Raw genomic sequence first — 14,598 nt, 5'->3', positions numbered from 1 at the left:
CTGTTCCTTGTTCCCTCGGCAGGATGACTGGGAGATGAGGGAAGTGGGGGAGGTATTTAAAGGGACAGTATACACTCATTTTCATATAACTGCATGTAATAGACACTACTATAAAGAATAATATGCACAGATACTGATATAAAAATCCAGTATAAAACTGTTTAAAAACTTACTTAGAAGCTGTCACTTTGGCTCTGTTGAAAAGGTAGCTGGAAAGCCCACTGCAAGTGGCAAATAAGACACTCCCCCCCTCCCCCTTCTTTTGCATATGAAAAGACCCTTTACACAAACAGGAGCAAGCTGGAGTAGGTAGTCGAGCGTATTCACATAAAACTTTGGGGCTTGGTTAGGAGTCTGAAAATCAGAGCAATGTTATTTAAAAATAAGCAAAACTATACATTAATTAAAAAAAAAAACTTTATGGGCTATATAAATAGATTATCTACAAAACATTTATGCAAAGAAAAAAAATGAGTGTATAATGTCCCTTTAAGCCTTTGGCTGTTGTGTCTTTGCTTCCTCCTGGGGACCAAGTTCTGAATTCCCAAAAGTAATGAATGCAGTTGTGGACTCATTCCATCTGCAGAAAAAAAATTTTTTTAGGTAAGCATAATTTAAGTTTTTTGCAAAGAAAACTCAACTGTACAATGTCCCTTTCAATTCAGCTTCATTGTTTTTTTGTTTTTTATCATTATTACTTAGGTAAAGTTAAAGGGACAGTAAAGTAAAAATTACACTTAAATGGGTTGGATAGAGCATACAATTTTAAACAGCTTTCCAATTAATTTCTATCATCAATTTTGCTTAGTTTTCTCAGTATCCTTTGGTAAACAGTAACCCTAGGTGCGCTCAGGAGCATGTACGTGTCTTTAGCCATCTGTTATACATACACACACTGCTACTATAGAATAATACACAATGGCAGCAAAGTTTGCAACACTGTAAAACATTGCTATGAACTTTGTTGCAAACACAGCTGTCTGATTGTTAAAGACACGTGCACTCACCTACAATTACTCTTTAACAAAACAAGCTAAGAGAACTAATCAAAATTGATAATAGAAGTCAATTGGAAGTTGTTAAAAATTGTATTCTCTATCTGAATCATGAATGTTTCATTTTGATTTTACTGTCCCTTTAACCCTTTCCTAAACCATCTACAGTACTTGATTTGCTTTTTGGTCTGTAGGGAGATTGGGAGAAATAGAACTTTCTTTTTATGACACGATGAGTCCACGGATCATCTTAATTACTAATGGAATATTCACCTCCTGGTCAGCAGGAGACGGCTAAGAGCACCACAGCAGAGCTGTTAAATAGCTCCTCTCTTCCCTCCCACCCCAGTCATTATTTTTGCCTACGTTAGTGATAGGAAGTGGTAAAGTGAGGTGTTAGAAAAGATTCTTCAATCAAGAGTTTATTATTTTTAAAGTAGTGCAAGATTGTGCTGCTTTGTTCTAGGGTGTAGCCGTAGTCCATATCAGTCTCTTCAGTAGAGCTTTGGTGGCTTTAGAGCAAATTCTCACTGCGCCTCCCATGTATTCTTGCTGCCCTGTATGCCTTAGTCTGAGGAAAAGATTACTCAGCATGCTTTTTTCTCCACAGGTCAATGGGACGGAGAGGACCTTTTAAGCCTGTGAGCTGCCTAGCTGTCAGGCAGAAGTAAAGGTAAGTGCTACTTTAAATATTTTCTGGGGGGACCCAGGAAGGAGTAAGCACACCATTATTGTTACTACGTGCACAGGGATAGAAGAGGCACTTATGTTGGGACACTAAAGACTCTCTTAGTCTGGAGAGGTATTGGGACAGCATTTATGTACAGGCACTGGGACTGGTGATCATTGCTCTGGTGGTTCACACTTTATTTAAGTATCGTTTGCTCAGAAATAGTGTACATATTGAGTAAAACGGAACAGAGCTTTTTGCTAGAGATGTAGTACGCCCACAATGGGCGGGTCTTCCGAAATCGCGCCAATATGAAGTACTGTCTAGAAATGCATGGTCCGTGCAGAGCATGCGTTTCTAGCACCGGCTGGAAAATTTCTACTGTAGCGCTCTGGATTGACAATTGCTACTGCAGCACAACGGATTGAAAATTTGCTACTGCAGCGCTGAGCAGACACACGGCCACCCGTTTGCCTGTCAGGTAGGAGCACCTCAGCATGGTAGCTGTGGTGCAGAGGTGTTTGTTTTTTTGGCCTTATATTGGTAGTGTAACATTGCAAGCCTTAAGGTAAAAAAGTTGTCACTTTGAATTTAAAGAGACAGTAACGTCTTTTGAGTTTAATTTTTTTTTTTTTTATTGAATATTGGGTCAATTGTGAACAAGTATGGACCAAGGGGCCTTACAAAATGTTGCTTGCTCCTTGTGTTTTGAAGCTAATGTGGAACCACCAATCCCCTTCTGTCCCTCATGTATTGAGAGGACTTTAAATTATAGGGAAAAGATTTTTTCTGAGCAAAACTTTTCAAAAGCGGATGCTGTCCAAGAGTCTAATGACGAGGGTCAACGTATGCCGCAGCTTTCTCCCCAAGCGTCCCAAAATTTACCGCCCACACAAGCAGTGCCCTGCACTTCTGCTCTAGCGCCCGCTGGAGTTACTTTAAAAGACATAGCTTCTCTCATGTCTTCTACAATTTCTGATGCATTGTCTGCTTTCCCAATGTTGCAGGGCAAATGTAAGAGGAAAACCAGACATTCACTAAGTTCTGATGCAATTGTTGCGATTTCGGAGGTACCCTCCCAAGGTCATGAAGAGAAGGGTACCGCTGTAGCATCTGAGGGTGAAATCTCAGATTCAGAAAGTGTATTGCCTTTGACGGACTCGGAGGTGGTAACTTTTTAGGTTTAAACTAGAACACCTCCGCCTGTTACTCAGGGAGGTTTTGGTTACTTTGGACCACTGTGACTCCACGGTAGTGGTTGTCCCTATGAAGTCTAGTAAATTGGACAGATATTTTGAGGTTCCTTCTTACTCGGACGTATTTCCATTCCTAAAGCGAGCTTCGGAGATCATTACTAAGGAGGGGGAGAGGCCAGGTATACCCTTTTCTCCCTCTCCTATTTTTAAGATGTTTTCCATAGCTGACTCTTTCAAGGAGGCTTGGCAAACAGTTCCTAAGGTGGAAGGGGCCGTTTCCACCCTAGCCAAGAGGACTACTATTCTCATAGAGGATAGTTGTGCTTTCAAAGATCCTATGGACAAGAAGTTAGAGGGTCTACTTAAGAAGATTTATGTTCACAAGGGTCTGCAATAGTAGCCAGCTGCGTGCATTGCTACCGTCACTATTGCGGCTGCTTATTGGTTTGATGCACTGTCTGAGTCTCTCAGGACTGAGACTTCCTTGGAGGAGATCCAAGACAGGATAAAGGCTCTGAAGTTAGCTAATGCCTTTATTCCGGACGCTTCCCTTCAAATTTTTAAGCTGGGAGCTAAGATCTCGGGTTTCTCTATTCTAGCCCGCAGAGCTTTATGGTTGAAGCCTTGGTCTGCGGATGTTTCCTCTAAGTCTAAGCTTCTGGCTATCCCTTACAAGGGCAAGACCTTTATTTGGACCTGGTCTATCGGAAATTATTTCTGATATTACGGGAGGTAAGGGTCATCTTCTCCCTCAAGATAAGAGAAACAAGCAGAAAGGACAACAGAGCAATTTCCGTTCCTTTCGAAATTTCAAAGGAAATTCTTCATCTTCCTCCTCTAAGCAGGAACAATACAAACCTGCATGGAGACCTAACCAGTCTTGGACTAAGGGAAAGCTATCCAAGAAGCCTGCTATTGAATCCAAGACAGCATGAAGGGCATGCCCCCGATCCGGGACCGGATCTTGTAGGGGGCAGACTTTCCTTCGCTCAGGTTTTGGGTTCAGGATCCCAGGGAAATTGTGTCCCAGGGATACAAACTAGAGTTCAAAAGTTTTCCTCCCAGAGGCAGGTTTCTTCTTTCAAGATTATCTGCAAACCAGACAAAAAAAGAGGCGTTCTTACATTGCGTAAGAGACCTCTCTGCCCTGGGAGTGATTGTTCCTGTTCCAATACTGGAACAGGGTCAGGGCTTTTATTCCAATCTGTTCGTGGTTCCCAAAAAGGAGGGAACCTTCAGACCTATTTTAGATCTCAAGAGTCTAAACAAATTTCTAAGGGTTCCGTCCTTCAAGATGGAAACTATTCGTTCCATTCTTCCCTTAATCCAGGAGGGTCAATTTATGACAACAGTGGATTTAAAGGACGCGTACCTACATGTCCCTATTCACAGGGATCATCACAAGTTCCTAAGGTTTGCCTTCCAGGACAAACACTTCCAGTTCGTGGCTCTTCCTTTCGGCCTGGCCACTGCTCCCAGAATTTTCACAAAGGTTCTGGGGTCTCTATTGGCGGTACTTCGGTCACGGGGCATTGGGGTGGCGCCTAATCTGGACGACATTTTAGTCCAGGAGCCATCTTTTCAATAAGCAAGATCCCACACCGACATAGTGTTATCTTTCCTGAGAACTCATGGGTGGAAGCTAAATTTGGAAAAGAGTTCCCTAGTTCCAGACACATCACCTTCTTGGGAACCATAATAGACTCCCTGTCTATGAAGATTTTTCTGACAAGTCAGGAAATCAAGGATTATCGATACTTGTCTAGTCCTTCAGTCCACTCCTCGGTCGTCAGTAGCTCAGTGCATGGAGTTAATCGGACTGATGGTGGCGGCAATGTACATCATTCCGTTTGCTCGCTTCCATTTCAGACCTCTGCAGTTAAGCATGCTCAGACAGTGGAACGGAGATTATGCAGACTTGTCTCCTCGAATAACTCTGGAGCAGGAGACAAGGGACTTTCTTCATTGGTGGTAGTTTCTAGATCATCTCTCCCAGGGAACCTGCTTTCGCAGACCATCTTAGGTGATTGTGACAACAGACGCCAGCCTTCTGGGGTGGGAGCAGTCTGGGGCTCCCTAAAGGCTCAGGGAGTTTGGACTCAATCTGTTCTTCCTATAAACATTCTAGAACTGAGAGCAATCTTCAATGCCCTTCTGGCCTTGCCCCAGTTAGCCTCTCTACGGTTTATCAGGTTCCAGTCGGACAACATAACTTCAGTGGCTTACATCAATCAGGGAGGAACGAAGAGTTCCTTAGCGATGACAGAGGTAGCCAAAATAATCCAGTGGGCGGAAGGCCACTCTTGTTGCCTATCGGCGATCCATATCCCAGGGGTAGACAACTGGGAGGCGGATTTCCTGAGCAGGCAGACCTTTCATCCGGGGGAGTGGGAACTCCATCCGGAAGTGTTCTCCAATCTGATTCTCAAGTGGGGTCAGCCGGAATTCGATTCTCATGGCATCCCGACAGAATGCCAAGCTCCCGAGATACGGGTCAAGGTCCAGGGACCCCAGGCGGAACTGATAGATGCTCTGGCGGTCCCTTGGACCTTCAGTCTAGCATACCTATTTCCTCTGTTTGCTCTTCTTCCTCGGGTAATTGCTCGTATAAAACAGGAGAGAGCTTCGGTGATCCTCATAGCACCGGCCTGGCCTCGCAGGATTTGGTATGTGGATCTGGTGGAGATGGCATCTCTGCCTCCTTGGAGACTCCCGTTGAGGAAGGACCTTCTGATTCAGGGGCCCTTCCTTCACCCAAATCTAGTTTCTCTGAAGCTGACTGCTTGGAGATTAAACGCTTAATTTTATCCAAGCGGGTATTCTCTGATTCATAGAGACCATGATTCAGGCTCGTAAGCCTGTAACTAGAAGGATTTACCATAAGATTTAGCGTAAATATCTCTATTGGTGTGAATCCAAGGGCTACTCATGTAGTAGAGTTAGGATTCCTAGAATTTTGTCTTTTCTCCAAGAGGCTTTGGAGAAGGGTTTATCGACAAGCTCCCTAAAGGGTCAAATCTCTGCCTTATCTATTTTGTTACACAAACGTCTGGCAGATGTCCCAGATGTTCAATCTTTTTGTCAGGCCTTGGTCAGGATCAGGCCTGTGTTCAAACCAGTTACTCCTCCATGGAGTCTTAATTTAGTTCTAAAAGTTCTTTAAGGGGCTCAGTTTAAGCCTATGCATTCTTTAGACATTAAGTTATTATCTTGGAAAGTTTTATTTCTTGTTGCCATTTCTTCCGCTCGTAGAGTGTCAGAGTGGTGACTTCCGTTTATGTTCAATGTCTTGTTCCTCCAGTATCATCTGTGTACTCTAGCTTGGGTATTGAATCCCATTCGTAATTAAGATGATCCCGTGGACTTATCGTGTCATAAAAAAGAAAAGAAAATTTATGCTTACCTGATAAATTATTTCTTTTTTGACGTGATGAGTCCACGGCCCACCCTGTTCTTGTAAGACAGGTTGTGGGTTATTGTAAACTTCAGACACTTCTGCACCTTGGCTTTTCCTTTCTTTCCTTAACTTCGGTCGAATGACTGGAGTGGGAGGGAAGGGAGGAGCTATTTAACAGCTCTGGAGGTGAATATCCCATTAGTAATTAAGATGATCCGTGGACTCATCGTGTCAAAAAAGAAATACATTTATCAGGTAAGCATAAATTTTCTTTTTGCACAAAAGCAAAATGTGCCCCTTTTAACTAGAATTTATTTGCAGATAACTATCTGCATTCTCCACAAAAATTTTTGCTAGTTGAGTGAGGGCTGTGGAATACTTTGCAATTTTATAACATTTTCTGTTATTTAGAAATGTTATTTCAGCTATCCAAAGTACAAAGTAATTGCATTATTTAACAAATGCATTTAATAATATTTTGTGCAACAAACATTTAAAAGAGAATATTAACTAATTTTAGCTTATTATTGGCTTAAATTTTAGCCAGTTAGTCAGTACAATCAGCCCGGTGGTGCATCCATTAAGGGCTAGTTTACAAGTGGAGGGCAAAATATATATACACATATTAACACATAAATATATGTATATAAACATGTACATATATATTTACAGGGAAACGCACGCTTCCCCATAGACCGCAATGTAAAGGTAGTTTTAAGTGCCGTTTTTATCACACTCGCCAACTTTAAACCTTAAAAACTGCTTCATGCGGTTGTTGTTTTTTTTTTTTTATTATTTTAAAAAAAATGCTACTTTTTTATTTACTTTTTAATAAAAAAAACTACAATACTCTTAAATTTGGGGCCAATTGGGGCACTTATGGAAAATGAACCAGAAATCTGATCTCTGGTTAATTTTCGGAGTGCTTGTAATGGCTGTTTATTTATGAGATTCCTCTAAACGGGCGAATTTGCCCGTTTATGTGCGTGTGATAAATTGGTGCTCGCCTTGTAATCTAGCCCTAAATAGGTCCTGCAGTAAACACTGATTATAGATAACACTTTCTTGCAGACCCCTCTCAGATACTGGATGGACATTTTTATTTTATACAGGTGGCCCTCGGTTTACAACGGTTCAATTTGCACCGTTTCAGAATAACAACCTTTTTTTTCAGTCATGTGAATGCTATTGAAAAGCATTGAGAAGCAGTGCATTGGTTAAAATAGCCAGTAAGTGGAGCTGTCCGCTTGTGTTGCAGCAAAGATATGCAAGCCAAGCAAGCTGAAATTAATCAGTTTAACCAGACCTGAGCTATCGAGCAGCTTGCAAAGGAACAAGATCTTCCTGTCTATAAATCAGTCCAGATTGGAATGCATTGAAAGAACTGTTTGCAGAAAAATGCAAGTAAAGTCTGTGTTGTGTGATTATTTTATTAGGTTTATAATGCTGTTTAGCATTTAAAGTCTTCATTTCAAAGCTTTAAAAATAATGTATTAGGTGTTACTTATGACAATTTTGAGAGGGGCCTGGAACCTAACTCCCTCACTTCCCATTGACTTACATTATAAACTGGGTTTCAATTTACAACGGTTTCGATTTACAACCATTCCATCTGGAACCTAACCCTGGCGTAAACTGAGGGCTACCTGTATATTGTAAAGAAATAGTTTAAAGGGACAGTCTAGTCCAAAAAAAACTTTCATGATTCAGATAGGGCATGTAATTTTAATCAATTTTCCAATTTACTTGTATCACCAATTTTTCTTTGTTCTCTTGGTATTCTTAGTTGAAAGCTTAACCTAGGAGGTTCAAATGCTAATTTCTTAGACCTTGAAGGCCGCCCCTTAAGAATGCATTTTAACAGGTTTTTCACCACTAGAGGGAGTTAGTTCATGTTTTTCATATAGATAACACTGTGCTCGTGCACGTGAAGTTACCTGGGAGCCATCACTGATTGGCCAAACTGCAAGTCTGTCAAAGAACTGAAATAAAGGGGCAGAGCTTAGATACAAGATAATCACCGAGGTAAAAAATATATAAATATAACTGTGTTGGTTATGCAAAACTAGGGAATGGGTAAAAAAAGGGATTATCTATCTTTTAAAACAATAACAATTCTGGTGTAGACTGTCCCTTTAATTTGTGAAAATTAGAAGAAAAAAAATCTGTGGTTTATCCAATAAAATGTTTGTTTGTTTTTCTTGAATTTCATTAAAAGGTAAAGTATTTAGAAATAAGTCTGAAGGTTTCAAGGGAAAACTGCAAGTTTGACAGCTTTTGTTCAAGAAGTGGGAATTGGTGTCTTCGGCCCAGTTTTAATTTCCTTGAGGTTCACACTACTTTCTTTCAGGAGATGATACAGAAGAACAGTGTGGTTCATCTTACTCCTGACTGGTGCATGATGTTTTAATTGCTTTCTTTAGTAGGAGAGAATTATTTGCTTCTCCATCAGATTCCCAATCTTCTATATTAGGGCCGCCTCCTTTTCCAGAATCTTTAGTCCTTGCACTGACTGCTTGATTGCTGAAGCATTGGTTGTAAAGGTTTTTCAGGTGAAGTAGTTTGTTCTTTTCTGAAGGTCCATAAATATGTATTCTCCATTGCCATGGATATTGAGTTATCCATTAGTTCCCTGAAAGTTCAGGTTTTTGAAAAACATAAAAAATATATTCAACAATAACAGTGCTTATTATTAAACAAAATAAATGTGAAACAAATAAAATATAACAATTGTGAACAAAATATGTTCAAACCACTGTGTCTTCTGCTGGAAAAGTATCATTCTCTGTGAAAGTCAGGATGTACCTCAAATAAAACAAATAATAATAATAATAGTGTTGTATTGTTATGACACTGAGATTCTGTGTTGGTAACAACGGTACTCACATATGGTGGAGCTACAATAGCTCTAAGGTAAGCGCTCACTGATTAAGATCCAGGGGATTCCACTTTATTAAAACAAGTTAAAAATTATTACTTATACGATCGCTCTGGGGTTTTAGTACTCGTGTATAACCTAACTGAATATACCTGATTCAACTTGTTAGTTTAGGTTACAATAAAGGAACAATGTCATGCGCTAACTCTTTGTTAACCATGGGTAGCAGTCTGTGTAAGTTTTAAAAAGTCCAACTCACCACGTGATGATGTAACCTGGATCTCCGATGTGTCACCACTTCTGCTTTGTCAAGGATAATAATTAGTTGCACTCTTCTTCCTTTTAAACTCCAGGCTCCTCCTTCATTGGTTCTCGCATGTTTTACACATGTAAACTGATCCAATGTTGATAGATGTTTTACCAGAAAAATCTAAATTAGTCTTTAAGAAATTTTTGTGTTGCACTTTTAAACAAAGGAATCTGGCTCGGAAAATAGACTAATGCCGTTGCCAGCAGCCACATTTGGCATTCATTACAACAAGAAAGCAACAAGTGCACATCCCTACTGGATGCACATCCCTACAGATCATTAGCCATGACAAAGCCTTTCATCTTGCTGAATATAAATCTGTATCAGGAATCATAATTACTCCATATAATCTAAGATTGGATCTGCAAGTTCTTTAAGGAACTTTCTAGTGTGAAATTTGGATGCTCTAATTTGATTTGTTCACTATCATTGCTGTGCATTTTATCCTGTGTCAAGGGCTAAACAAAGCTGGTAATTAGCAGGCTTGTGCAGCTACCACTTACAGTTAGCTCAATGGTTGTTTCCTCCTCTGGAACAGGAGTTCTGAAGCTCCTAAGTATGACTTTAACTACGCGTTTAAGCCATTTGCAGGGATTAAACACACAGTGTTGCAGCATTGATAGTACAAATATTTAATCCTCTAATGAATTAGAGAGTGCACATTTTGCCTTTTAATCATCATCTGGTTGAACCTTTGCGCAAAATAGCTTATAATGTGATTACCTAAACTATAGACTATGCTGCAAGAGGCTTTGTCTACAGCTAGATGGCTTTCTGACCTAGGCCACTCTTTATGTTCCTCATTAACTTATTTTTCATCAGATTGATGTGATTTTTTACAATTACCACTTTATGCCAGGCTTATTTTTGGAATTTTAATTCTGAGATTTGTTGATTCTTTGCTCTGGACGAATCTTTGGGATGGCAAAGAGGCTGTTTACACAGAATTGATGCTTTTTAGAGCTTTAAAGCGATATTGAACACAAAAAAAAGTTTTAATGTCTGTAAAACAATGGGAGTGGCCATGTTGTAATTTAGGATACCTTCTCTGCTGTAGCCAATCAGGTACAGTTATAAATTGGTCACTAGAGTGTGCAGCCAATGGCTGTGTGGAATATGTGTTCTGCACCTCCATTTCTAACAGGAACTGAAGGCTCGCCAGAAACACGGGGCATCAAGCTCTGTTCGGAGTTTGATAATTTGGCCCCATGGTGTCTAAATTTAGATTACTCTCTTATCATTTTAGGATAGTCATTTTTTAGGTTTTCTATTGGATTTTATTATCTCCACTATTACTGGGATAGAGGGAGTTTTTTCTGCCCCAAGATAAGAAATCTAAGGGTGATTTTTAAGCTCCCAATTGTTTTTTCCTTCCCCTAAAGCCTCTGGGTCTAATTAGAGATCTACTCCGAATTTGAATAAATCCAAGCCTTATAAATTAAACCAAATTCAGCCCCTAAGACTGCATGAAGGTGCGGCCCTTAAACCAGTTTATCTGGTGGGGGGGCAGATTTAATTTATGTCAACACATTTAGACAGTTTCTGTTCAAAATCAGTGGCTTCAGAATATTGTTTTGTCAGGGGTATTGAATGGGTTTCAGAATAAAACCTCCCATGGGAAGATTCTTTCTTTCCCATGTTACAACAAACCCTGTGAAAGCTCAGGTTTTTCAGAAATGTGTTTCAGATCTAGAGTTTTCAGGGGTGATTGTTCCGTTCCTTTGCAAGAACAAAGTTTGGGTTTATATTTAAATCTATTCATTGTCCCAAAGAAAGAAGATTTGTTCAGACCAATTCTGGATCTGAAATTTTTAAATCGTTTTGTAAGAGTCCCAACTTTCAAGATGGTGACTATAAGGACTATTCTGCCTTTTGTTCAGCAAGGTCACTTCATGTCCGCAATAGACTTACAGGACGCTTATCTTCACATTCCAATTCATTGCAGTGTTTCCTTATTTGGATGATATCTTGGTACTAGCTCAAATCTTTTCATTTAGCAGAATCGCACTCAAAACAACTAGTGTGGTTTCTTCAAAGACATGGTTGGAGGATCAATTTACTAAAGAGTTTCTTGATTCCTTAGATAAGGGTCTCCTTTTTAGGTTTCCAGATAAGATTTAGTATCTGATTCTTTCTCTGACAGACTAGAGACAAATGAAGTTAATTTTAGTTTGTCTAAACCTTCAGTCTCTATTATTCCCTTCAGTGGCTATGTGCATGTAAGCTTTAGGTCTCATGACTGCAGCATCGGGTGCAATTCCCTTTGCTCGTTTTCATATAAGGCCTCTATAGCTTTGCATGTTGCACCAAAGGTGCAATGATTATTTTCAGATATCACAACTGATATACTTAAATCCCAACACTCTATTCTCTCTGATTTGGTAGTTGGGCTATCACCTTATTGTTCAGGGGGCCTCATTTATTTGTCCTACCTGGACTGTATTCTCAACAGATGCAAGTTTTTCAGGTTGGGGAGCTGTCTGTGACAGCACAAGGGGTTTGGAACCCTCAAGAGGTGAGGTTACCAATCAATATTTTAGACCTCTGTGCTATTTTCAGGGCTCTTCAGGCGTGGCCTCTATTGAAGAGAGAACTTTTACATTTGTTTTCAAACAGACAATATCACAACAGTGGCATTTGTCAATCATCAAGGAGGGACTCGCAGTCCTTTAGGTATAAAGGAAGTATCTCAGATACTTTCTTGGGCGGAATCCAACTCTTGTCTAATTTCTGCGATTCATATCCCAGGTGTAGACGATTGGGAAGTGGATTATCTCAGCCGTCAGACTTTATATCCGGGGGAGTGGTCTCTCCATCCAGATGTTTTTTCATCTTGTACAGGTGTGGGGTCTTTCAGAAATAGATCTGATGGCCCCTCATCTAAACAAGAAGCTTCCCAGATACCTTTCCAGGTCCAGGGATTCTCAGGCGGAGATGGTGGATGCCTGAGCAGTTCCTTTGTTTTTACCAACCTGCTTATATTTTTCCGCCTCTGGTTCTTCTTTCAAAGGTACACTTCAAGATCATAATGGTTCAATCTCATGTGTTTCTGATAGCACCAGCATGGTCTCACAGGTTTTGGTATGCACATCTTGTCCGATATCCAGTTGCCAGCCTTGGTCACTTCCTTTAAGGCCAGACCTTCTGTCTTTAGGGCTGTTTTTCCCATCAAGATCTCAAATCTCTACAGTTGAAGGCATGGAAATTGAACACTTAGTACTTAGTCATAGAGGTTTTTCTGATCTAGTGATTAGCACTATGGTACAGGCTCGTAAGTCTGTTTCAAGGAAAATTTTTCATTAGGTTTTGAAAACCTATATTTGATGGTGTTACGCTCATAGTTATTCTTGGCATTCTTTCAGAATTTTCAGGATTTTACAGTTTATTCCGGATGTTTTGGAGAAGGGTTTATCTGCAAATACTTTGAAGGATACATTTCTGCTTATTTCATACAAAGATTGCTAAACTTCCTAACATTCACTGTTTTGTTCAGGCTTTGATTCTTATCAAACCTGTTATTTGATCTATTTCTCCTCCTTGGAGACGCAACTTAGTTTTGAAGTTTTTTTCAGGCTCCTCCTTTTGAGCCTATGCATTTTCTGATTATTAATTACTTTCTTGGAAAGTGTTATTTCTTTTGGTTATCTCTTCTGCTAGAAGAGTTTCTGAATTGTCTGCTATCTTTTGTGAGTTTCTTTATCTCATTTTCATCAAGATAAAGCTGTTTTACGTACTTCATTTAAATTTTTGTCTTTTGTTCAGTTGATTAAATTTGCAAAGCAGTAATTTGGTTTTCTTTTCATATTTTTTCTTAATTTTACCATTTTGTTTTGTTTGCTTTTTCAGGAGCAGCCTTTGGTAGAAAGGTTCTTCAGGCACTTATCTTAGTTTGATTCTAGTGCCTTTGATTTGAGTTTATTTTTAATTTTTTAAGAAAACTTATATGTTGGATTTAATTTCTCAGCGGATTTAGCTTTTATTTTATCCCTCCGCTCTAGTGACTCATGGATTTCCACACCTTGGGTATTATATCCCATATGTCACTAGCTCATGGACTCTTGCCACTTACATGAAAGAAAACATAATTTATGTAAGAACTTACATGATAAATTCATTTCTTTCATAGTGGCAAGAGTCCATGAGACCCACCCTATTTTTCGTTGTTATGATTTTTTTGTATAAAGCACTTTGGTTTTTCCAGTTCCTCTTTTTGTATGCTTTTTACTCCTTATTTTACACCTCACTTCTTGGCTACACGTTAAACTAAGGTATGAGTGAGCTGGGAGGTGTATTTATAGGCATTTTGAGGTTTGGGAAACTTTGCCCCCTCCTGGTAGGAATGTATATCCTGATAGGCTGCCCTCTGAGTTTTACCAAATATTGGCCGAACAAATCACACCTGTGTTACATAGTGTATATAACAGTTATTATCTTCAGGCTACCTCTTGTTCAGTTGGCTTTGCCGCATCCAACATCTCGCTTATACTTAAGAAGGATAAAGACCCTGAAAACCCTTGTTTGTATCGCCCAATATCCCTACTTAATACTTATTATAAGATTCTAACTACAATAATTGCTAACCGATTAAAACCATATCTAATAGATATTATTCATGAAAATCAAGCAGGCTTTCTGCCAGGGAGAAACCATGTTAAGAATATACGGAAAACGATGTTGGTCCTAGAACATATATGGGACAAAGTGAAAAATTAAAAAAACAAGTTGAGATGATGGATGCAGCAATTTTGTCAGTCAATGCTGAAAAAGCCTTTGACTACATAAGCTGGGACCATTTATTCACAATGTTAGATAAATTTGGTTTTCAGAGTAATTTCACAAAGCTGATAAGAATATTATATAATAGTCCTTTGTCGGCAGTCAATGTTAACGGTATTGCATCAGATTCAATCTACAGAGAGGGACCCATCAGGAGTGCCCTCTTTCACCATTGCTTTTTAACTTATCAATAGAACCTTTGGCAATTTTCCTGCGGAACAGTTTATCCGGTATACAAATTGGTGGCCAAAAAATTGTACTTTCATTATATGCGGATGACTTACTGATATATTTAAGCGATGTAGAAAAATCTTTATCTAAATTACTAGAAGTCACACAGATATTTGGCGCCATCTCAGGTTATTCTTTTAACATA

The 14,598-nt window shown here is 39.5% G+C and overlaps 1 protein-coding gene across 3 annotated transcripts in view; it reads left to right on the top strand.

Moving 5' to 3' along the window:
• Positions 1–14,598, top strand: part of SCAP (SREBF chaperone) — a 490,982-nt gene that overhangs the window by 393,722 nt on the left and 82,662 nt on the right. The gene's annotated exons all lie outside the window — the stretch shown is intronic.

The sequence above is a fragment of the Bombina bombina genome, chromosome 5 (genome assembly GCF_027579735.1).
Source record: "Bombina bombina isolate aBomBom1 chromosome 5, aBomBom1.pri, whole genome shotgun sequence".
NCBI classification, from domain to species: Eukaryota; Metazoa; Chordata; class Amphibia; order Anura; family Bombinatoridae; genus Bombina; species Bombina bombina.
This window is presented reverse-complemented; position numbering and strand designations above follow the sequence as displayed.